A 25,325-nucleotide genomic window follows, 5' to 3' on the forward strand; every position below is an offset into this window, starting at 1 on the left:
GTGGAACACTGATGGTAGAGGTCCGAGGAGGGCTTTTAGGACTGGGGTTGGAGGAGGTTCTGAAACTATGGGAAGGGCAGTTCAAGATGTCAGAGGTTGAAGGCTGGCCACTGGGATGGCCATGGCTTGTGATGGTGGGAGTGTTTCAGATCCAAAGCTCGCTGTGCTGGGTTCCTGTTCTAAGAAATACAAAATGGTTCCCACTTATTGTTCACTTACCGTGTGCTAGGTGTTCCTCTAAGTGTTTATGGGTGTTTGACCTCCTTAACCTCAAAGCAATACTCTATTAGGCAGGTGTTAAGAGCCGTTTCCATTTTATGATACAAGAGAATAAGGTTCGTAGGAGTATACTGTCCATGGTCACTCTGCAAGTAAGGGGTTCAGTTTGGAGCTGTACACGGGCCTCTGTGGGCCCTGCGTACTTGATCACTATAAAAGACACCATGCACGTAGGCATGAGGACCTACCAATCCCCTTACCTTAGAAATGATGCCGTACTGGGAAGGAATGGAGAACAGGTGACGTGGGTCTGTAGGCACATGAAGAGGGTCCTTTCCTTGGATTTTGTCTCCTGCGCTTCTCCTCTCTGCCCTTAAGCACGAAGGTGGTGCTGTAGAGGCAGCTTCCATAGTTGCTCTTAGTCTGATTTCTTCAGTAGGAAGAAGATCTAGGTGGAGTTCGGCTCCCCTGACCTCACCTCCTAATCCAGCCACACCTCCAGCACTTCCTCTTGCGGGTATTGTGTGACCACGAAGGGCAGAAGATTCTATACTAGGCTTCTGTAGTTCCGTGATTTGTATAAAACTGCTGCACAAGAACATTGTCAAAACTCAAACAATGCAGAAGAGCCCGGAAGAGAAAGAAAAAATGACCTTCGCTACAACCAACCAGAGAGAATCATTGTAGAAACATCTAGGTATTTCCCTGTGCGTGTATGCCTACATCCATATAAATCTATCATTTTATATAAATGGAAATATAACTACCCCTGCTGTTTGATGACCCAGCTTTCTTTTACTCAACAGTATGTTTTGGGCATCCGTTTTAAATTCGTTATGAATTCCATCCAACAGATAGAAACGTATGCAGAAAACACCTATTCGGATACCATTCAGCTTACATAAAATACCAAAGTATACTCTGGGAAGGTTGAAATACATTTAGTGGAGGTTGAAGGTGTACCTACTAGTTTAACCTCTGGAAGGGAGCCGGACTAAAGCCTCTCAGCTAAGCTGTTAACTCAGAGTTGAAACTAAAGCTACTTTTAACGCAATCTGTGATCCAATCCTAATATTATCCCACCTTCATCTATGCTTTCTGCCATCCCTAGTTGTCACTGCTTATTTGGTACAGACTGTCTTGATTTTCTTCCGACCTCTCTAGTCTTTCCGTTCCAGGTCCTTGGCAGGCTCTTCTTCAATGGTGGTGCTTCTCAGGGTTTGTCCTAGACCCTCCTTTTCTGTCCTCCATTGCCAAGTATACAACTAAGTTCTCCCAAACTAAGTATACAACTAAGTTCTCCCAAATGACCTCTCTGGCTGAAACCTCTCCCTTGAGCCCCCAGTCTGTATTGCCAACTGAGTGGATATGTTCCTTTGGATGCCACGGAGCCTTAGAACATACCATATGCAAAGCTGAACTGCTTTCTCTCCTGTTACTCTTCCATCGTCTTGCAGACAAATCTGTACACCTACAAAGGGTACGTCCTAGTACCCAGTTAGCTAACATAAAAATTCCAAAGGTGTCCTGGCTTTCACATTCCCGCCATCTCCTTGCTGACCATGGCCTTCCCCACAGATCTCCTCTGGAGTGCTCTCGCTGTCTGCATCCCTGCGCCACGTCCCAGTTCGGCTCTTCTTACCTGCATTGCTGCAGGGCCTCGTAAATATCTTCTGGCTCCCAGTACTGCTTCCTTCCAATCTACACCGCACCCAGAGTGATCTAAAATGAAAATGTGATTTCATCAGTCTCCTGCATAATGCCTTTCAACGGCTTTTCATTGCTCCTGTAATAAAGTCCCATCTCCTTGATATGGTTTATAAAGTCTTCCACTGCACAGGCCTGCCTGTCTTTCCAAAATTGTCTGGTGCCATGCTGTCCCTCAAACACTCCATTCCTGCAATACTGAACCTGCTTTGGTTCTCTGAAAATGCCATGTTCTTTCTCTTGCTTCTAGCTCTCTTCTCTGCCTTGAATATATTCCCCAGGAGCCCCTTCCCACCAGAACATAAATGCAGAAGCTTCTTCACCTGCCTCATTTTCATTCCCTAGGCTTCGGTCCTGACATCACTTTCATGGAGGCAGCTTTCCTGGACCCTGGACTAATGGGGCCCTGTTACCTGCCTTCAGTGCAACTTTTGTTTCCCCCAATACAGCCAGTTCCAGTTCTTCAAACAGTTCTAGTTCTATGCTTTGTTATCCGTTGTCCCTGTAAGTTCAGTGAAAGCAGTGACCTTTCTGTCCTTAGTTCCACGTCCCCCCACTCTTAGTGTCCTGTGTGGCAGAGGGAAGAAGGACACCTGGAGTTCATGAATGACCTCCTCCAAGATGCTGAGCTGCCTAGTGCACACCTATTCCACAGGACCTTTCTTGTTCTGCTCCTCTCTGCGAGATCATGGAGATTTCCTTTAAAACCTTACTGTTTATTCATGGGACACCTGGGTATCTTAGGTGGTTAAGCGTCCGACTCGATCTCCGCTCAGGTCATGATCTCATGGCTCATGAGTTCAAGCCCTGCATCGGGCCTTGTGCTGACAGTGTGGAGCCTGCTTGGGATTCTCTCTCCCTTCTCTTTCTGCCCCTACTCTGTTCGTGTTCTCTTTGTCTCTCGCTCTCTCTCTCGCTCTCTCTTGCTCTCTCACTCTCTTCTCTCTCTCTCTCTTTCATTCTCTCTCAATAAATTAAATAAATAAATAAATTCCTAAAGATAAAAAAAAAACTTACTATTTATTCAGTTCTCTACATTCATGTTTTCTCCCACTGTCTTTAGTGTTAAGTTAAAATCTGATGCAGATCACCAAATATTTCTCCATTAAAACCAATGCTAACAATGAAAAATATTTAGGCCAAAATGTCTGCCAAACCACACAAGGAAATCAAATGGATGTTAAAGTCCATAAATTTTGGTTCAGGAATGCCTGCTTTGATCTTAAAACTCCTCTGGGTACACAGTCATCTGCGGATATTATCATTTCCCCTTTGGCTTACTTTACATTAGAATGCAAGCAGTCTCTCTGAAGTTTGGTCTCTGACCACTGCACCTTTAAGAGTCACGCTTGGTTCTAACTTTTGTTACCATGTCTTGTGGCCGCTCAGAAAGGGAGCCCTCCTCAGCCCTCTCTTCTCCTTCCTCAGATATTCTTGTCAAGATGGCCACGAATACCCGCCTCCATCTTTGAAAGTGTAGCCCCCCTAAAAAGAACAGGGGGGACACAGTCCCCCTGGACTCCTAAAAAGAACAGGGGGAACACAGATTATTCATAAATTCCTTGAGGACCAGAGTCCGGGAAAAAGTCCACCGTGATTTCCCACTTTCCCCTACTGTACACAGTGTCTTCAGACTCATCAGAGTGCTTCTCCACTAAGATCTTTCCTCTCTGAACTTTCTCTTCCGCCCCAATTCCCAGATTTTTTTTTTCCTGGGGTTCTGTATCTACTGCCTGCGAGACCTCTTCTCTTGGCTGTCTCCCCTGCCCATATACCTCCATCCCTTGTGCACCCCATCATTTCCCTCCATCCTCTCAACTGCAGCTCCTCAGGGCTCTTGAATCCAATCTCTAACCTCTCTTGGGAATATTTTAATAACCTTCTCTATCAGGACCCCGAAAGGATTGGGGTTGCCTAACAGGGACTATAAGGAGCTGTCCTCAAAGTCTAAGCTATTATCATGTGGCACGGTGCTCAGAATCATCAGTGGAATTCAATTAGGCACGCTCAGTCCCAGCTCCTCTTACTTATCCTGGTCTGAAATCAGCTTCTTTCCCCCCTTCAGAGCTCTGGGCTCACTAGGGTCACTCTTTTAAATAACAAACCAAGCAGCCACATCATTTAGCCACAGCAGGAAATCTTTGCAAATAAAATTGTTGCAAATGGTTGGTTGTTTTATGAGGATGACTTTTTCCTTGGCCTGCTGCTCATGTCTCTGCAGCAGCAGCAGTGGGAAGAAGCCTCCTCAGGAGGTATCTGGGAACGACCCAGCCCCAGGATGACACCAGGCATACACAGTCAGGAAATGGCTTCTCCTGTCACTTTCCTGAAAACCCAGAAACATGAATAGGCCCTGTCCTCCTAAGGGGAGGTGAAGCTCTCCTTTATACCTGACCAAACTGGCTTTCTTTCCATGTGAGGGAGGTTGATAAATCTAGATTTAGGGGACAGGGGGCGGAGGTTCTGTGTTAAGTGCCGAAACCCAAAGAGAGACACACGTTGGAAGTGATTCACTTGTTAGTTACCGAAGGAAGTGTTGTAAGCATTCTCAGAGAGGATCCTTGAAATGAACATTATTTATCAGGTGTCAATCCAAATTCCTTACTGATAACTTCTTAGCTCCTTGGAACTTGGCCAGATACGGTTTGGGTGACTATCTCCAGATGGATTCTAGGCTGCTGGACAAGGCTTTTTAACAGGTTGCGAGAGAAGTACAGAAACACAGTTAAATTGGAATTTTAGATAAACAGCAGCTAATTCTCTTAGCAAAAATCTGTTCCCAAATATTGCATGGGACATACTGATTCTAAAAGGGGCTCCTGTATTTTTCTTTCTTTCTTTCTTTCTTTCTTTCTTTCTTTCTTTCTTTCTTTCTTTCTTTCTTTCTTTCTTTCTTTCGTTCTTTCTTTCTTTCTTCTTTCTTTCTTCTTTCTTTCTTTCTTTCTTTCTTTCTTTCTTTCTTGTACACTAATAAGAATTAATTTTCTTTTGGGACTTCGTAGCATTCATATATGCCTTATTAGTAAATGTAGTACAGTGCCTCATACTGTTGCCCAAGACATGCTGAGAGAGAATTTTATTCCAACTGGGAACTTTATTTGATTGAAAGAATTGAATAATTTCTTCTGTCATGTATTGTCTAAGTGAAGGATCTTCTTAGTTCCTGAGAAAAGTCGTAACGTTTTGGTACCAGATGATCTGAAAGTGTTTAGAAAGTGATTAGGCTAGTTGTCTAAACCTGTCTTTATTCCCCTGAGCTAGAGAAGAATTGCTAGCTATTAGTAGGCACATGTCTAGATTTTTCTTTTATCACTTCCCCAGGGGAGCAGTTAATGGTTATTTTCCTTTGGAATGTGCGCTCCAATACTCTGCTAAGTCTGTTTCTGTCACTCAGGTGATGGCATACTGGCCACTGACCTCCGGGCTTGCTGTCTGTCCTGAGGACTCATGTTCCCCACTTTTGGAAAAAAGTAGATGTTCTTGGAGATGGCTGGATCTCAACAAAGCAAACCTCTTACGAATCTTGCCTAATTATTTCCCCCTGGTGTCCTCAGTTTTCCTACCCAACACCTGTTTTTGTAGCCTCTTTCCCCGTGAAAGTTGCTGTCTCAAAAGGCCAGAATCCTCCTCCTGGCCCAGCCTTTGAGAAGCAAGGATAGCTGATATGAAGAAAGGGGCTCTGTTAAGTTCTTCCTAAAAGAACCGTGGTAAACACTATCCTCCTCTAACTTTGGGGCAGACTCCCTATCCTTGGACCCACTGTAGTAGCTGGGATGCCCACTTGACTCTCTTGGCCTGAAAAGCACTGAGAAGTTAAGAAATAAACAGGAAATTGAGTCTGTTAGTTTTTAGACAACTGCGGGCAAGAGATGCTTGGTTATTACCCATCTTTTAGTAAATGTTCATGGAGTGCCAAGCGTAGGCAGATTTCTGGTAAGGCAAATATGTATTAAATGTAATTATTTAATATAATTTATGTGTGAACAGTCAAAAGGTTCTGCAAAAGCATAGTTAGAAGTAGGCTGTCAGGCATAGTGGACCTTCCCCCGATTAAAGAAATTGACTGGCATCTAAGGAAAGCTACATTTTCATATGGAATATGTAGCAAAGCAAGAGAGAGATTATATCTGCTCAGTGGTATAGATGGAGATAGAAATTGGGGGGCAGGAGGAATAACTGAGGAATGTAATAACCCTCCCAAAAGATCTATTCAGTGCTATAACTGTCCATGGAAGAATGACTAAATTGAGGATTATTCAGACTCTTCCGTTTTCTTCTCATCCTCCATATTCTCCTATCAGATGTATAGTCAGTTCAGTAAGTGATCTTTGCTTCCTTCCCTGAAATTCAAACCTGTGAAGAGCATTCGCAAATACTTAACCTGCGGACCGCTACGTGATTCTTCCCACAATCACTGTTTAATTCTGAGGCTGGCTTGTAAAATTTAAAACATACCCGTGACCTAGTTGGTATTTCTTTCCTCTTTCTTCTGTTTTCTTCCTCATCCCCTTCCGCCCAGCTCTTCTTCTTCTTCCTCCTTTAAAAAAAAAACAAAAAAACAAAAAACTGTTTACAGTTGGAGGAGGAGAGGGCCGGGGGTAAAGCGAGAGTGAATGGGAGAAGAATCCCATTTCCTGGAGGACAAGTGTGAGGTGGGAGAAGATCACGTCTGTGCTGGGAGAGAAGACACGGGCGGTACATGGTCTATGGGAAGGAATAGGATGGTCTCAGAGAGGAAAGAAGAAAGAGAAGAGGGCAGAGGCTCTCAGTGGAGAAAACGGGCCCCATTCTGAATAGCAGATTCTGCCTCAGAAAGGATGTGGGTTGGTGGCAATGATAAGGGTTAAGGAGTCATAAGTCTGTGCTCAAAAGTAGCTCCCCTGGCAGCCAGCCTGTGGGGGTTAGTAAGTCCGGCATTGGTGTCTTTCTGAGTACGTCCTGCGCACCAGACCTTGTGCGATTACCTGATACGATCCTTGCAAAAATCCTGACCCATGCACATGTCTCCAGGAGATGTTCCTTATCCCTCCGTTAAAAGGACAGCTGTATGCCCACCCTCCCAAGAGCTCACTGTCCCCTGCTTCATTTTTCTTGGTAGCCCTTATCTGACATATACGTTTTATTCTTAAGTATTTTTGTTGTCTTCGTCCTCCTAGTTGAATTCAGTCTTCATGAGAGCAGGATTTTGTTTTTTAACCTCCGTGTTCCCAGCACAATGCCTGATACATTATAGGCGCTTGATAAATATTTGGCAGATAAAAGCACGAATGAAGATAAGAAGCAATGTCCTCATTTTATGTTCTTAAGAGACATGACGCCCAGGGACCCCCCCCCAGCTTAGGCTATGTGATGTCAGGATCTGGCTTGGCCCTGCCTCAGGGATCGGGCTTCAGCCTCTCCTTCTGCTGCACATTAACCAAGCTCAAAGAGCCCTTTGCTTCCCTTAAAAATCAAAATTGGAAAGGTCCTCGGTGCTCCTCTAATCCAACCCTTTTAATACATGTATTCTCACAGAATAGATGGTAGAATGATGAATGATTTTACAAATGTGGGATCAGAGGCTTAGGGCGGTCGCTTGTCTGTTGGAGGTGGGGTGAGGACAGGACCCAGGTGTCCTGAAGGGAGGAGCCACACTCTTCACAGAGCACGCTGCCTGTTTGACTGGGTCCTCAGAAGGGCTGGCAGGCAGCCAGGCCTATCCCGTTAGCCTTTGCCCTGGGCTGGCAATAGCCCCACGATTCCTGCTCCCCTGGTTCTCACCCAGACAAGGGTGCAAATTCACAGTTAATGGGAATTGAAGCTGGCGTTATTTAGGAATTGAGTGGGAGTCATTTCTCCATCTGCTCTCTCTTCCCACCAGAGAATAAAGGCTGGCCGGGTGGAGGTAAGGATGGAGGCGAGTTGCCAGAAAGCTAGAGTGCTGTCATTTATGGTTACAGATATGGGCTGGAAGCCTGAGTGGAGGCTGGACCGTAGCCGGCCAAGGTCAGCCTAACATGAGCTTCTTGAGAGCAGAGATAGTGGCTTTTGCCTCTATAGAAGACCTCACGCATTTCAAACAGATCCAGGTTGGAGCCCATCTCTTGTTTCCTCTCCAGTGGAGCTGTCGGGCGTACATAGGTGGTCATCTCCTGGGGAGGGAGTTCTCCAGGACCTGATGTGGCTGATGAGGATTTGGAAGGAGTGGGCTGTTCAGCATGACTGACCTTCACGAGGGGCTGCTGAGGGGTCTGAACCAGCCCCACAGACAGGGGCCTGTGGAGAAGCCAGGAGGGTGGTGGCGGCAGCAGCCGAGGCAGAGGAACCTTCCCTCGACTTTCACGGTTTTTCCCAGTGGCTCCTTCTCTTCCGGGAGGGCCTGGTGGGGTTAGCGTTAGCGTGCCCAGACTGGCACCAGTCCCCGAGCTGGGCTGGCTGGTCACACATGAAGGAGCCGCTGCTGACAGATTAGAGCTCCCCGCTGCTGAAATCTGTTCCCCCTTGTCCGGTTTCCAGCAGCAGCAGCCGGCCGGGGGCTGCCTGCTGCCTCCATCGCTGCTCGGGCTTTCTCTTCTCCTCATTCATCACTGCTTCACTCCACCCCCCATCTTTCCTTCCTTCTTTTTTTCTTTCTTTCCCATCTCTTTCTCGATGGGTTGTTCTGTTCATTGATCTTTCGCTGTCCCTCTCTTCTCACCAGCTTTCCTTTAAAAGCTTTAAAGCCTTTCCTGCCTTTAACTGCCAACGTTCACCAAGGACCATATGTGGAGTGCTCGCATGCACATGCATATACATTCACGTGCGTGTGTTCTCCATCCACAGAGCACCTATTCACGCGTGTACGTTTACATCTGTCGGATGGAGGAGCGTATCAGAAGAACTAGATAAAAACGCTTTTACGTACCAGATTCCCCAGTTCTTCTTACCACCGAGACTGTTTAGTTGATCACCTGAGAAGGGTTGTGTATGGGATAGAAGTTGGGAGGAACCTTTTGAAATGGCTTGCCTGGAGTTGGCTCTGTGAATACCAACAAGGTATTTCCTTCCAGTCTAAATTCCATTTTTGAAGTCCCTATGAGCGTAAGGATGGGTGCTAAGAATCCCAGCACGTTCATTGTTTGGGCAAAGGAGTTACGCTCCGTCGTCAAGTGGTTCTACATACTTTTAAGAAATCCGTAAATGTCGTCTTTTTCTAAATGAAAGATTCTTCCTGACGAAGCAACAGGAAAAAGCCATGGCAGCCGCGCTGTGACGATGTTATATTCCTGCTAAGCAGTTCTTTTCACAATTCCCTGAAAGAGCTCCCAGAAGGAGTCCAGATGAGGATGTGTGTCAAAATACACTTCGTGTTTGACTTAAGGGCTGATGATCACAAACTTCAAGTTCATTACACTGGCTAATCGGGAGGATCATAAAAGTGACCATTTTCCTACAGAGAATCTTCGTCTATATAATCTCACTGAATCATCACTACAAACATGTGAGGGCTTCTTATATTCACTGCATAGAGAAGACTCAGATACTTAACTTCCTTTCCATTTTCTTCAGGGGTATTTCCAGACACTCTCCCCCACTCCCCCCCCCCACCCTTGAACAAACCTCTACCGAGGGTTTTTGTTTAGGCAAAAAAAAAAAAAAAAAAAAAAAAAAAAAAAAAAAAAAAGCACAATAGAATGTGATAATGTGGTTTACTACATAAATTTTAATATGTCAAATTGCTCTCGTTATTGACTAGAGAAAAAGCCAGATATCTGTGTACGTGCGTGTGTTATAGCCTGGGATGTAAAATCATGACCCCATAGGCTACCCAGGGTCTTTATTCTCACTGTTCTGTTACCCACTGCATGTGCGTCCATGCACAGTCTTCCCTCTGCTACCTGGGAGAGGAGAGGTGACCCAGGCAGCAGCCTTATGTATCCAGAGCATAACCAAGAACCATGAAGAAAGCAGAAAAGGGCTTTGGACTGAAATCACTGGCACGAAATTCTTGTCCTAAAGTAAACGTGGTTTATGTTAACTTAACGTTCACTTACTCTACCTTTGTACGTACTTCTAAGAAGCAGCTTGTGGAGTCAGTTACATTAGACATGGCATGCAGTGTCACTACCCAAGTTGAAACAGGTTACTAAACATAATTAGGCAGTCTGTCCAGAGCTGGTATGGTAGCTGCATGATTGCTGGGACCCGGATCCCTGCTACCTTTCAACGTTTTTGTTTGTAGGGTGTGGCCTTCACCCCCATGCCCAATATGGCTGCCGAACTCCAGTTTCAAGCAACAGATTACAGCTAGGAAGGAGGCTAAGCTCTTTTGAAGGAAGTTACCCAGAAGTCCCATACTTTGCTGTATGGGACTGTCCACAGAAATCAGTCAATGGCCACAGCTAGCTGCAAGGGAAGCTGACAAGTTTAGTTTTTTACCTGGGCAGTAAGACGCCCAGTTAAAAATCAAAGTTCTGTTAACCAGAGAGGTGGTCAAGGATATAACTTCGGTAGGCAACCAGTGCTATCTGAGATATTTGCTTATCTGATCTCCCAGATGACAACAGCTTAGAAATGATGAACATGATGGGAATCATTCAGGCCAGCTGGCAGCATTAAGAAATAACAAACAGAACGATAAAGCGCATAAAGTACTAGAAAACCCCAGCAGAAGACCGTGAAAGGAACACTTGTCTAAGACCACTGGGGGCAAACTGCCGCGTACTCCCCAGGAAGCATATACCCCCTTTAAGGCAGCCCTGTATAAAGAATAGCATAGTCATTGTTAGGTCATTATTAAGAGCTTTAAATTATATTGATTATCTTTGGTTTAAGAAGTCAGAGAACTCTATAATACCTTTCTAAAATTTTCCATTTAAACGGCTTCCTATAATCAAGAAAAAGCTTGGTACTTAAAAATACTAAGCTTCAGCAATTTAGAAAATTTACTTTAAAAAAGGTTATTGAGTGAATACTATGTGCCAAGTGCTTTATAAGGCCTTATTGAATCTTAAAATGTACTGTACGGAGGCATTATCACTTCCATTTTTCAGAGGAAGAAACTGAGATCCAGGAAGTTTAAGTCACTCGCCCATTTTACTTGGGTTTCAAACTCACGTGTTTATGGATTCCCGGTGTACTTTGCCCCATGTTGTCCACCCTTCTGAGAGCCATCTCTCAGAAGGAGAGAGATGGGAGGTGGAGTCCGTTAGGCAGGACTGGGACCTATGTGAACACACCATTAGCCAGAGAGACAGGGTGGTTTTGTAATAAAGTTTCCCTTCTTGGCCTCTGCTGAATTTCCGTCCCGAAGCCATGATAAATCCAGAATCACTCTGGGAACAGCGTCCAGTGCACGCGTGGTAGGGGTGTCCCAGTCTGAGCCTGCTTATTTCTCCATCTGTCCTGAAGCACGTCGCATCTCTGTTTACCGGCCTTGCTGTATCTTGCTTCTGCCTTGCTTTCCGGATTGGAAAGGATGCTTAGTTTTTCGTTATTCCCGTATATTCCGAAGTCCTCTAGCCCACATCTGGGACAACAGCAACTTGTAGTCTTTGTAGACCTGAAAGCTCCTTGGAACTGAAGGGAGAGCTGACTTTCTGTTCTAAGATCTGCTGAAGTGCCTGGAGGTTACAGACCCATTGAAAATACTGTCAAGGACATGTAATAAAACAAAACAAGACCTTGGCCTCTGTCATGATTTACAAATGTCCTCCAGGGCCACTATTCATTTTTGACAAGTGGGAGAAGTTTGGATTTGTGTAAGGCTGAAACGTAGCCAGTGATTGGAGAAAAGTAAAAATGATGCTCTTGGGAGTGAAAAAAATATACTGGGGGCGGGGGGCGCTGCTCTTCTGTGCCTCACAATATTCCATCCACTGGTAGTTGAATTAGTGACACGTTCACTAGATATGTTGACTCCATGTTCTGGATCCTGTGCTAGATGGTGGGGATACAGACAATATATATCATCCATTTGGCCTCATGAGGAGTGTGGACATCCAGAGAAACTTCTTTTAACTTGCTGATTTGGACCTATTTTTCTTGTAATACCATATGAGTTGTCGAAGAGGCTAGCAGAACAAGTCTAAGAAACAAAGATCAGAATTTCAGAATATGGTGGTTAAAAGTATCAAAAATCCCCCGGTACTTCTGGACACGAGGCCATAAATGGTCCCTTCTGGTGGAGAACAAGATAACGGAGTTAAGGAAGAGAAAAAAACCATTTTAATAGAACAGATTCTAGTTTAGTTCTTTGACCTGATGGTCATAGGTTGTTAGCCACCTGCAAACTCAAAACCTCAAAAGAATATTCTTTGGAAATATACCAGAATCCCCTCCCCCACAGGTATACACACGCACTTTGTGTGCTTGCTTACCTACAAGTTTAAAAATAGGAACCCTGATGTTGCCATGACTCCCTGTGCTACTCAGCAGCCTTCTTTCCCTTGGATGTGCTTGTACTTCGGAAAGCCACTTAGCAAGGATCTGGTTCAGAGCGGCCTCTAGCGGCACAATCCTTAGGGAAGTGCTTCCTTCTCCGATCATTCAGCCCAAGTCCAAAATTAACCCCTGCTAGAAGAGTTGAACACTTGTGTGCTCTGAAACGTTCTCCACATGGTCAGCTTTCTGCAGAATCTTTCTCATTGGCTACCAGTAACAAACCAGGTGGCACCTACTGTGTGCCCAAGACTGTGGAGAACCGTCTAATAGTTCACGGTCTTGCCGGGGAAATAAGATCCGCATCCCACGAACACTTAGCTGCTGCAGGGAAACTGGGTGGGAGAGGTAGTGATGACAAATGAGGTAATTCAAACAAAGTGTTTGCTCTGATCGTCAGAAGTTAACATTTTCCTTTTTCAGATAAAGAAGCCTTCTAAAATGTATCACTGATTCAACAACCTCAGGGAAGTGTGAATGTGCTGACTACTCCCGTGCTGTCTTCAGTTCCCAGTGTCCGTGCATCTCAGTCCTGACCATGTGGTTAGAATTTCCTGGGGAACTTTAAGAAACTATGCAGATCTTATGGCCCCACCCTGCAAAATTCTGATTTGGTGGGATGGGAGGTGGGTAGGGGCCTGGGAAGTGACATCTATTAAAAGCTCCCAAGTTGATAGTAAAGGGGTAGCCAGGGTTGCAGATCACCATTCTCGACCCCGCTGTCATTTTTGTGGTCCCAGTGACCAGAATAAGATGGAACGCAGTGATAGTTCTGCATAAATTTGAACGTGATACTAATGAAAGAATTCTTTCCTTTGGTTCTTTCCTGATGACCAATCTAAAGTTGGGATCCCTGTTAGTGCTATGAAATTCAAATTCTGGAAAGGGATAGGATATAGACATCTCACCAGTGGTGATCCTCTTCCAGGTGGTCATGATTTCCTAATATGGTTTTTGGTCCTTTTGCCAACGCTCCATGTGCCTATTTTATGCACAGAGATGAGTTTCCATTAGTAAAGCTAGCAGCGTGAGCATCAAATCTGACTTTAAATGGCATTCCAATTCTTCTGTACATAGATTGATTACAAACCCCAAGGAAACAGAACTTTAAAGCTCCAAATTTGGTGCCTGCTAGCCTTGAGAAATTTATGCTTTGCTAAATTTTAGAGCGTACAAGTGGTTTGAAAATGAAAGTTATTAACACTAGAAAATAATGTTCTTTATATTACTACACTGTTATTACAGTTAATGCAATTGCTCCCTAAAGTGCCACAGAATGAAATAAAAGGGAAAACAGTTTAGAATGAGGAAGACGCAGGATGAGGGCCAAGGTGAGAAAAGAAACGGTGGGCCGCCTCCGTCTCACAACCCTTACCTGGAGTCCGGGAGAGCCCTCCTTCAGGGGAACCAATTGAATTGGGCTTGATAATGTTCTGGCAGGGGGTTGCAGGTGGTTTGATAACGTGCGGCATTATTGGGGTTCTGGCTGCTGTGAACAAGCAAGAGAGGGTAGGCCAAAGCATAGCTTTGGAATTGTATTAAGGAAGGGCATAATTTTGTATAAGAGAGCAATGCCATCTATCTGATTAAAGACTTTGCATGGCATAGGAAACTTCCTGTTTGTCCAAAGAAATAAGAGAGAAGTACCCCGTTATCGTTATTAAAGCTCTTTGTGATTTGTAAGAACCATGGCACAATCTGCAGACACACTTTCCAAGTAGGTGATTATTAGATGATTCTTATCATTGTTTTTAACCCCTGTCTTCCACCTACCCAGCCATCTCTCCCACAGTTATAACTGTGGGAAGAGTTATCCCACAGTTTAGCCTTCCTGGCTGAACAGGTGGCCTTTTGCCTCCTGTCCTTACGGCCATCAGACTTGAGCTTCCTTGAGTGAGCAGGAGAGAATGAGTCCCAAACATTTGTTCTTCCCCAGACTCCAGATTCCAGATCTGAGCTGTTATATGGAGCTTTCTGGCGTCTCTTCACAATAGCATAACATGAGAGAGGAACTAATCACTATTAAGAAACATTTTTTAATTGCTGCACAATGCATTTTCCTCTTTTGGGCTCAACAAGGCATGTTCTAATATTGAGCTGGCTCCTCAAGGTTGAATTGAAAATGTCTTATGCAGACAGTCGAATCCTTGTTTTGCATATGCCCAATGACTGGCGCCGTAAGTCAGATCACATGTTTAGCTGTTTGTTTCAAAGCATATAGAGATTTTTCTAGATTTCATATCAGGGGCACACAAGGCCATATTCGGTCTTGCATTGGAGGTGAAGGATGGATGAAAGGCATCACTACTATACTGCAGACCTCAAACAATTACGGACCTGTGAATCTTAGTGCCTGAGAGGCATGGCCGTTCTTAGTGTCCCTTTTCTTTACACGGATTTTCTTTCCCTTCCTGGCATTGTTTTCATCTCACCTCAAGTGATGTCAACTCCATTTCCTCCTGGCTGTTTGGTGTTGTGTTAAGAACCCGGCAGTGAAGGGAAGGGACACGATAGTTGATCTCTCCAGAGCATCTCACTGTGTTTCCCACCATGCTTCTTGCGATAAGTCAAAGGGGTGACCCCGAAAATCCACGTGCTTTCCTGGAGGAGCCGAGGGTACATCCGAGAGTTGAGTGGTCACCTGGTGGCTTTTTCCCCCCTTTTCTGTGGGAGATGATAGTTCATGTATCTCAGTGTCATCAGGAAGACTGAGGCATATTTCTTTTTCTGTCACAAAGGTAAAATTGGAAAGTGGGAAAAGAAAGCAAGTACAGCATTTGATTCAGCCTTTGAAATCCTTTGGGTCCCGTTTAAAGGACACACATGCTAAGTCTGTCAGCCCTAGCCGTGACACGTGCTTCAGATTTCGAGCTTATATTTTTTTTTCTAAAAAAAAAGAAATGCCTAGCTCTTCCATTCCTTCTGAGCACTGGGAAAGGATCCTGCTTCTCCACACTTGATTGTACCAGCTGTCCAATCAGTCACTCTGGTTATTAGTAAGCAGCAGGGAAATGTGTCTATAAAAAAAAAAAAAAAAATGAAAAACAGAAATTGACAGGAGACCTAAAGAAGGAATGGGGCCTATCTGAGGGGAAGGAGACCCTGCAGAAATGAATAAAGAGCAGGGCATGATCCTGAAATGCCTAGGTGCTGAGCCCCCGGTCAGAGCCCCAGAACATGCAGGTGGTCCATCCTAACAGAGTACAGATACTGTGGATGGAAGAACGGCATTACAACAGGAGGACGATCTGCCCTAACGTAGCAGTGTCGTGCCTTGATAAGAAAATGAAAACTCTGCTTTTGTGAATTTAATTCAGGGTGAAGGAGGGGTGCGTGCTCAAGATCCCTCAAACATATTGTGCTTTCCTTTACAAAGGAGAAAGAACCAGGGCCTGATCAGACATCGGTTCCAAAAGCATGACAACAGCCCCAGCCAGCATCTTCCAGGAAGAGGATGTCTGGTGGTTGCCTTGGATGATGAAAAACCCATCACCTGGGCATCTGTATTTTTTGGATGGAGACATTGTCCTTGAAGACCCGAAAGTGGCTAATGCAGTCTTTCTCAAATCAAAATGGGAATGAGGAAGGAGTTGTAGCCCATGGCTTACTGAATTAAATAGATTTTAGTATGCCATGAAGAATGAAGAAGCGGATATCTAGAGCAGAAAGCTCATTTTCCCACAAATCTCCGATGGCTCCTTTTTATCCACTGGATGAGCTGTGTATTCCTTAGCAAGCCATAAAAGTCCTTTGAATATCTGGGCCCAGCTTTCATGATCGGGCTTATCTGTGTCCCTCTTGCAACTCTCTACCGTGCCCCAACATACTCTGCTGTGATCCAGCAACAGTTTCGGAAAACATAACTGGCCATTCTCTAAATGTGACCATTTTCTACTACTTTATGTATCTGCATGGGCTATTCTCACCAATGCTCCTCTTTCAGTTCCCCAGGTGAATACATGAATGTCCTTAAAGTTCAGACTCAAGTGTCCTCTCTCCTATGGAGCCTTTTCTTAACAATTCTAGGCAGAATTAGTCATTCTTTTCTTGTGCTCCCGTAGCCCCGTGTTCATACCTCTGTTATAACACTTAGATGTGCAAGCGGCTCAACTTTAAAAGTATATCGGGGAGCGTCTAAGGTTGGGAATGTCTTTTGTAGCTACCCCAGGACTCGTTGTGCAGAAGGCTTCTACATGTTTTATTGAATGAAAATGTGAATGAATCAATAAAGATGAAAGGTGGGGCTTGTGCACAGGGAGTGAAAAAGTGAATATTCGTTTTTTAAATTTTTTTTTCAACGTTTTTTATTTATTTTTGAGACAGAGAGAGACAGAGCATGAACGGGGGAGGGGCAGAGAGAGAGGGAGACACAGAATCGGAAACAGGCTCCAGGCTCCGAGCCATCAGCCCAGAGCCTGACGCGGGGCTCGAACTCACGGACAGCGAGATCGTGACCTGGCTGAAGTCGGACGCTTAACCGACTGCGCCACCCAGGCGCCCCGAATATTCGTTTTTAAAAATTAAGTATGCTATCCTTCACGTGAAGGTGATTTTTCTGATTCATTGGCAGTAAAAAGTAGGCTTTGAACCAGTTTTCAACATCTGCTTTATGTGCAGAGAGCACTCACATGGTCTTTTGCCCTATAATCGGTGACATACTTGGAGATGATTCCTCAGTGCCCTTTACTCCCTTTCTTTATGCCATCAGTCAAACCCCGGTAACTCCTGCATGGCCTCTAAGTTACGTCCATCTGTCCTCTCTGCTTCCATATCCACTGGCCTCGTTAGCTTGTGCCCGGATTCCTAGAACAAGCTGCTCTGTGTCTCTCTAATGTCACAAAAAGTATTTTACTCCCTATCACATTTATAATTTTCAGATTTCATTAGGATCATTTTACTCATGTAATTAGTGTCCTGTGGGGACTTCTTTTAGCCAAATTGAAATTTGGCATGGCAGTCCACCTCCCCAGATATCAAATTCCTGACCTCCAAACCTGTTCTCCTGTTACTTTCCAAAAGGGATGACTTTTCTAGACCAAACCCTTCTCTTTCCCATCCAGCCACTGTGGTCCATAGACTGGAAGAGGTAATCTGCTGGGAGGCAGGAAAACATGGTTCTCCGTTCCCAGCTTTGCTACTCATTAGCTGTGTAACAAGTCATTTTACCTTTCCAGACTTCTGTGTTCTCATTTGTAAAATAAGGTCTTAGGATGGGTGCTTTCTTGGAAAGAATTTGGAAGAGATGAGCCCTATGTTCCTTCTGATTCCAGAGTCCTTTGATTCTTTGATTTTATGAGGTATTGAACTTATAGGTTTCCTTCCAACCCTCTGATCAATGAAGTAGTTTGAATAGGTTTTGAATCCAGAACTTTGGCGTCTTTCCCAGCACACTGTTCTACACCAGCCGACAGCACCAGAAAGGGAATGGTTTTGCACGGACACACAAAATACTGGGAGCAGTCCTTTTACAGATTACTTGTAGTTTTTCGTTCAGCCAAGCTTTTGATTCACTTGATAAAGAAAATAAATGGGCCAGATTTGATTTTCTTTGATTCAAAAGATTTATTTTCTATTCTCCCTGCCTCAGCAAACACTAACCTGCAGGTATTCACAGTCTAGTTACCCAATTCTAGGTTGAGTTTCTGGGATCTGCCTTCCTCTTCTCAGGACTAATTTTTGGTAGAGTGTTTACGTTTTTAAGAAATCCACCTGAAGATGAGTGGGGTCAAGGTCAGGATATGGGCCTCAGACTACTTCTTGTCAGCTGTTCTTATTTGATCGGGTTCTCCTAATGGAACTGTTCCCCATGCCAGAGTTGAATTTTGTGATATAACCACATAAACCCTGCCCTCCAGTACTTTTCTCCATCTCAGGGGAATGGTATGTGTATCTTTCCAGTTACATGTATTAGAAATTAACAAGTACTCTTTGATTCTTTCCTGTCCCTCACCCCTTAATCTAATCAATTTTCTGATTTTACTGATTCTATAGTAAAATATATTTCTGTCTACTCAGTGCTCCAGATAAATTATACAGACACACATACATGCACACACACACAATTATTTGTTTGATGTTTGTGTCTTCCTCTGACTAGACTATTAGCTCCATGTTGGCAGCAATGCATCAGTCTCACACACCGTTGCATTTTAATGCTTAGCACTTTAATTGGCTCAGAGCAGGCACTCATTAAATATTCGTTGAATGAGTAAATTAACTTAAGCTAATTGTAAAATTAAGCTTTGGATTATATAAGACTTGATTTCCTCTGGGCCTTTGGATTATCTATTTCAGACTTTGTTTCAGGTTCTATTCTTAGATTCCTTAGATTTTCAACAAATAGTGCAGCACCTACTCTGTGCACAGAGCTGTACTCAGTGTGAAGGACAACACAGCAGAAAAGACATGTTCTGATTCTCTTCAGAATTTGATTTTAGTTGAAGCAAAGCCTGCACACACAAAAATGTTGAGTAAAAGTGCAAGACAGAATATGACAAAATGACTCAAATGGACAGTACGGTTCATATGCCATAGTCAAGGAATGTTGTCTATGCGGGCTGAAGTTGCAGCCCTGAAACATTGTGGAGGAATTGGAGACAGTGGAACTTGACCTAGGCTTTGAGGAATGTGGAATGTAGAGATCCAAGCAAGGTGACATTTTTCTAAGTGAGAATGATCGCGTGAACGAAGATTTGGATTTGACACTTGACACTGAATGATCATATGAGGGTTATGGGGAGATCAGCTTAACCTGAATGGAATTACAGACAGGTAATGAAAAATAAGTGTGGGGGTTACAGTGGGACAGAGTTGATTTTTTGAAAGGCAACATCCTATAGTTGGAAAAGCACCATATCGGGAGTTGGCATCTCATCGTGTGACCTTAATCTAGTCATTTGTAATCTCTAAATGTCATCCTCACCCCACCCCCCCCCAAAAGTGTGGTAAAGAGCAAGCATCAGTAAAAGGTAGGATTACATCAGCTTTTAGCTATTATTCTATGTTATGTTTTTGTAAAGGATTTGAAATAGCCACCACTGGCATATCTGTCCCCTTTAGATTCTTCTCTCTATGAAAACAGCATACTTAGTTCTTGAATCCCTGGCTTGGACTAAATGAGTGTCACTACTAACTGGTAAGTCACGGAAAACCATGAAAGGTAGGTTAATGTCATTTAACCTTATCCTGGGAGGTAGCCATAGGAAAGACCTGATGAAATGGTCATTTTTAAGAAGATTAATCGTGTACCACTATATGAAGGAATGGGAAGAGTTACCCAAAGGTGGGTCACCAAATGCAAGGTGACAAGGGCCAGGGTGTTGGTGGTCTCAGGGATTGCAAAAGAATTTTGAAGTCTGCTTCTTCAGGATCTGGTAGTATCCTATATAGAGATAATAGAGGAGATAAGATAGTCAAAGCTGGCTTTTCAGTTTTGAGATAGAAAGGATGGTGATGGATCAATGGAATTTGATAAGTTGAAGTGGGAACTCGTTTTTCACAGAAGATGTGTTAAATTCTGAGCTGAGGGCTGGCCATGTGAGGAGATCTCAAAGTGCCTCCGGCTGTATGGCCTGGAATGTGAAGTTATGGGTTTGAAATTCATCAGCATAGTGTTGATGTGACTGCCAGTGGCCAGCTGAGAAAAGATCAGTTCTCTCAGGAGAGGAGTATACAGAGAAGAGCAAAGTGAGATTCCTCCTGAGCCACCCACAACAGTTGGAAGGGAGGAGGGGGCAGAATATTCAACAAAGGTCACCGGCCTGGTGGAGGTAGAGGGAGGATCGTGGTCAGCTCTGTAAGGGGCAGGTTACTGAAGTCCAAAGAAATAACTTTTAAGAAAGGAAAGGGGGTCAATAGTGTCAAATGGGGTAGAGAGGGCCGACATTTGTGGACTATCCGTACCTTTTATTTCCTCTTTTATACCATCAACTACCAGCAATCGAGGATTGATTTGTTTTTGGACTATTCAGGTCCATTGCCTAATTTTTTTTTTAAATCATTGTATTGTTTTTTAAACAGCCTAGGGAAAGAATTAAAGGGAAGGGAAGGATGTAAGCATTGTCCTCTATTACCAGGTATGGGAAAAGGTTGGTGGGGAAGGTGCTTATTAATGCTCACTGTCAGTAAAGTGAAATTAGGGCCCTTTGTACAATATCAGAAGCCAGAGGGGTCTCTTGGTATCTTGGCCGCTATACCTGTCAGCCTAGTGGCTTTGGCCAAGTTACCTAATCCCTCTGAGCATCTCCAGCTGTGAAAACAGAGTTAACACCAAAGGCTACCTGTTATTTTTGTGCTGGTCAAATGAGAATGTATGCAAAGTTCTTAGCAGAGGCCGGATACAAAGAAAGTGCTCATTGTTTATTACCTTTTGTTTTTGTTCTTGTTTTTTGCTCTCCCTGCTCATATTGACATTAACAACTGAGAATTAAATGGAAAACTGTATTTATAAGGTGTATGCATTGAAGATTGTATTTTCCTTCCAAGAGGGACATATTTCTTCCACTAAAGTTTTGTAAGACCTAAATCTCGATGAAATGTGGACAGCTACTTGCTCTTGAATCTTCCTCGCCACAGGCTCCCAGCATTGGTTAGCCTAAAGCATGGCGACTGCACATTTGTGAGGAAAGCTGAGGGATGGGCCTAGAAATGCTATACGATGAGAGGAATGAAATGATCTTAGTTTCTTGATGTGAACTGTTCTACTGATGTCGGAATGGGGAGTCATCCTGAGAGAGAGAGAGAGAAAAAAAAAAAAGTGTATCTTTCTGAGAGCAAAGATGCATGTGCTGACAATTTAGATTTTTGCCCAGAGATACTGGCATTTTCTTTCTGGGGGCGGTTCTCATGTTTCCAACAGTGTTCCCACTGCATACCATGTTCTCTCCTCCCACCCCCCTCCCCATATGTCTTCCTCTTTGTCTCGCCCACCCTACTCCTGGTTTCTTTCTGTCTCTCCCTCCTCATAGGTTATTTCCCTTCAGTAACAAAATGAATCCTGTCACAGAAGATAGGATTACTTTCCCCAAACACATTCTCCCTGTCTTCAGCTATTTATTTTCTGAAAAGTTCTGGAATGAGCAAGAGATCTGGGAAATAGTCCTTTCTAACATGTTCTGTTGTACTTCTCCCATGTTTCTTTTTCCTCTGATAATTCATGTGGCACTGTTCTCTTTCCCTGGCCTCTTCAAGTGTCTCCCCTTAAATCTCTTCCTCTCCTCTTCCTCCAAGATGGTCTCTCCACGAATTGGCTAGTTCCGGCCCAAGAATTAATCTGGCCTTGGAAATCTTCGTGATTGATAATTGAGGGCAGACAGAGAACCACCCAAAAATGGGAGGGACAGAAGGAAAGAAGGTCTCGGAGATTGAGTTTGGACATGGGTAAAGGTGACCTGAGCAGCCAGAAGCAGCTGTAGGGATGGCAGTGAATTATTTGGGACGAAGAGTTATGACATGACTCACTGGGAATGGTTTACATGAGCCCTCACTGCCATGCAGGGAGTGAATGTTAGGTTATTGTTAGCATGTTTCGGTCTCTTGTTTTGAAGCACAGGATAGCTAGTGCCAAATAAATGACGGGAAAACCAAAGCATCAGTCTTAGACTTTAACCACATTGCTGACTTCACCTCTTACTCAGATGGAGACCAGTACCCCAATGAAAATAGCACTGCGTTTTGTTCTTTGATTTGTGTGAGAAGACCCTTATGTATGTAGAGGTTTTACTGTTGGCTGATGAGGGAGACAGGGTTTTTTGGTTTTTTGTTTTTGTTTTTTCCTGAATGCTTGAATAAAGAACTGACAATATCAGCTATCAGTTATGTGCAAAGAAAGTCAAGAAAGAGAAATGATGGGTAAGAAAGAGGTAGGATATTTGGATATACTGACCAGAGTTATGCTAGTTTACAGGGGATTGTTGGTAATGGTAGCAATAGAAAATTATATTCTGTCCATCTATCCACCCATCCATCCCATTTTAATTGAGCATAGGCTGTGTGCATAGGCAGTGCGAGGTGCTGTGGGAGACCTACCAAGTTTCAACTTGCGTTCTGCCATTAAAGAATCCTCAATATTCTCAATATTAAAGCACACACAAAAAATATATGAATTGGCATCCTCCCTCTCTGGGCCTTTGCTCCACATTTCCTTTCTTAAAATTGTCTCTGAAACCAAAAAACACAGCTCTAAGTGTCTCCTTAGAGATTAAAGTGTTAACAAGACAAAATGCTAGCTTGAGATTTTTAAAAAACTTGATTTTGGTTTTGCTTTGTAATGAGTATAGGACACATTCTGATGCATAGGGAGTTATGGGCACCCTTTGGTGATTGGTTGACAACATCTTGGAAAAGTATCGGACCGCTGTTCTCAAAACCTGGATCTAAAAATGTTCCAGACCTCAACATGTCTTCCCACTCAGGAAAAGTGCATTGACTCTCATGCTTCAGTATTACTCCTACCCAACACATAGTCAAGGGGGGGGGGGGGGGGGCGGGGGCACTACTTAGTGCATTGTTCTTAGAAGACAACTTGAGTCCCGGGCTGCTGAATGAAAACAAAATGGTTGCATTTCAATCAAGTTGAAAAATCATTCACTCATTAACCATTCAACTCGTGTTTACTGAGGGCCAACCATGCTACTAGCTTTGTAGATAGAAATAAAAGACAGGGTTTTCTGTCCTTGAAGGACACACAATCTCCAGTGACAGACGTGGTTGAGGAAACAGCCAATATACCAGATGCAGTCAGCTTTACATGAGGCTTTTCTGTGAAGTGACAGTAAGGGCTTATACGAAGGGTAGGTGAAGGCATGCTACCCCATGCCCAGGGGAAGGAGAACATGCAGAGGTATGTTTCTATAGAGCCCCGGTTTCTCCCTTATTAACAGCTTTGCATTTTGCCTCACAACACTATTACTCAGAGCTGTTAACAGGAACATGGTTTGCCTTTCCCAGCTTTGAGCCACAGCCTCCCCATCCCCAGCAGTCATCTCTGCACCAGACCCTCCCTCGTTGAGAAACAATGACCATCCGAGTGTATATCCTTGTCACCATTTCACAAACTGCAGAAATAATAGGTAAAACATTATGCTGTTAACAGGACTGATCACCATTCTTATTGTAAGAACCGGATTGATATGCTTCTGACAGGTTGTAGGGCACCATCCCATATACCGGCTAGACCTCACAGAAAGGTAAAGGAGCATACTGTGGTCTCACGGCTAATTATGGAAGCTCTGGAACCTGTGTTACCCAATTCTAAAGCCCCTAAAGACTAGGTGCAAATCCTCACAATTCCAAATGTTTTTCTACGCAGTCTTGGTAAAATAAAGCTCCACTGCGATATTGTACATCTACAGATCAGTTGAAGAACTCATGGGGAACCACCACTGGAAGGCAGCCTACAGGTGAATACGGCTGGAACCGCGGCCAGCAACGTCGAACTGGACGTCAGAAGCCCTGCAGCCAGCCCACACGCCACCTTCTCCTTGCACAAGCCACTTAGCTGCTTTGTGTCTTAGTTTCCTCTTCTATGAAATGAAAGGAATGAAAATAGAGTAAAATAAAATGATCCCCGAGGTTCAGAGCACAGACTTTGGAGCTAGGTTGCCTGGTTCAAATCCTGGCTCTTCTACTTTCTACTTAATTGTTGACCCGAATCGAGTTATCTAGTCTTTTTTGAGCCTCAGGGGTCTTTTCCCAGAAAATGGGGATGACTGTACCTAACTTCTAGAATTGTTATGAGTATTCAATAAGTTAATAATTTTAAGTAAAGAAGCAGTGTGTGGCTTAGGATAAATGCTATATAATTGTTTCTTGAATTTAAAAAAAAGAAAAAAAAAGGTCCCTTCAGCTCCGTGGTATTATTTTTTTTTCCAACGTTTTTTATTTTATTTTTGGGACAGAGAGAGACAGAGCATGAACTGGGGAGGGGCAGAGAGAGAGGGAGACACAGAATCGGAAACAGGCTCCAGGCCCCGGGCCATCAGCCCAGAGCCTGACGCGGGGCTCCAACTCACGGACCGCGAGATCGTGACCTGGCTGAAGTCGGACGCTTAACCGACTGTGCCACCCAGGCGCCCCCAGCTCCGTGGTATTATAAGCCTTTGAAGCTTAGTTATTACTGGAAATGGAGAAAGAATGTACAATTTACAAAGGGCTGGTTGAAAAGGAGAATGCTGAAATGGCACAGCGTTATGATGACTTCAGCAGGAAACTCAAGAAAGGGATATAGTGTAATAAAACATTAGCTATTGCATTGGCATAGGTGGATATGCATGGGCAAAGATCTTAGGGAAACGGAGGGAGGTGCTGTCACGCTTTGGACCTTCCAGACACAAAGCAGAGCGATTGGAAGATTTACAAGAAGCTCAGGTCTGGTCCAGCTGCCTGAGGGTGTCATTGTTAAGTTCATTTTGTAGTTAACAGCAGCTGGCTTGCTGATCTGCCTCTTCCCATTCCAGAGGGCCACTCTGGCTCTCGGCTCCCTCATCCTGGGGACTGTCAGAACTCAGGGTCCAGTGAGGTTGGTGCTTTTCCTCAAGCCTTCGGGTCCTCCTCCCAGGAAATTGCTTCACATGCGCTTGCTTGGCAGACATTGCTTGTTAAATAGAGGGAAAATGAAAATATTCTGGTTGCCTGCATTCCAGTTCTGTGAAGTTTTTTTTTTTTTTCCCCATAAATTGGTGTATCAAAATAAATCCCAGCTATAAGAAGGCAGAAGCCTGCAGGCGTCTGTGTATCTGATCTGATCGGTTTCCCTCCTTCTCTGTCAAGTCTTGTCTCTTGCTTATGCTGGGGCTCAACCTACAGCCCCTAGCTGTCCGTGTAGTCTAAGAATCCATTATTTAAAACAGGGACCCTAAGCCTTGGCTTCCTCATCTCTGTGACAGGAGAACACTTGCACATGTCTTGTGATAATTAAATAAAAGTGTGAACTCCCCTCAACTACAGCACTTCCCCCTCCTGCCTTACTCCTCCCCTTCCCAGTCACCTGCCCACCCTCCTCT

General features: G+C 44.1%; 1 protein-coding gene across 4 annotated transcripts in view; it reads left to right on the top strand.

The window, feature by feature from the left end:
- GRIN2B (glutamate ionotropic receptor NMDA type subunit 2B) overlaps nt 1–25,325 on the top strand; it is a 416,591-nt gene that overhangs the window by 232,173 nt on the left and 159,093 nt on the right. The window lies entirely within an intron of this gene.

This window comes from Neofelis nebulosa, chromosome 8 (genome assembly GCF_028018385.1).
Source record: "Neofelis nebulosa isolate mNeoNeb1 chromosome 8, mNeoNeb1.pri, whole genome shotgun sequence".
Taxonomy (NCBI): Eukaryota; Metazoa; Chordata; class Mammalia; order Carnivora; family Felidae; genus Neofelis; species Neofelis nebulosa.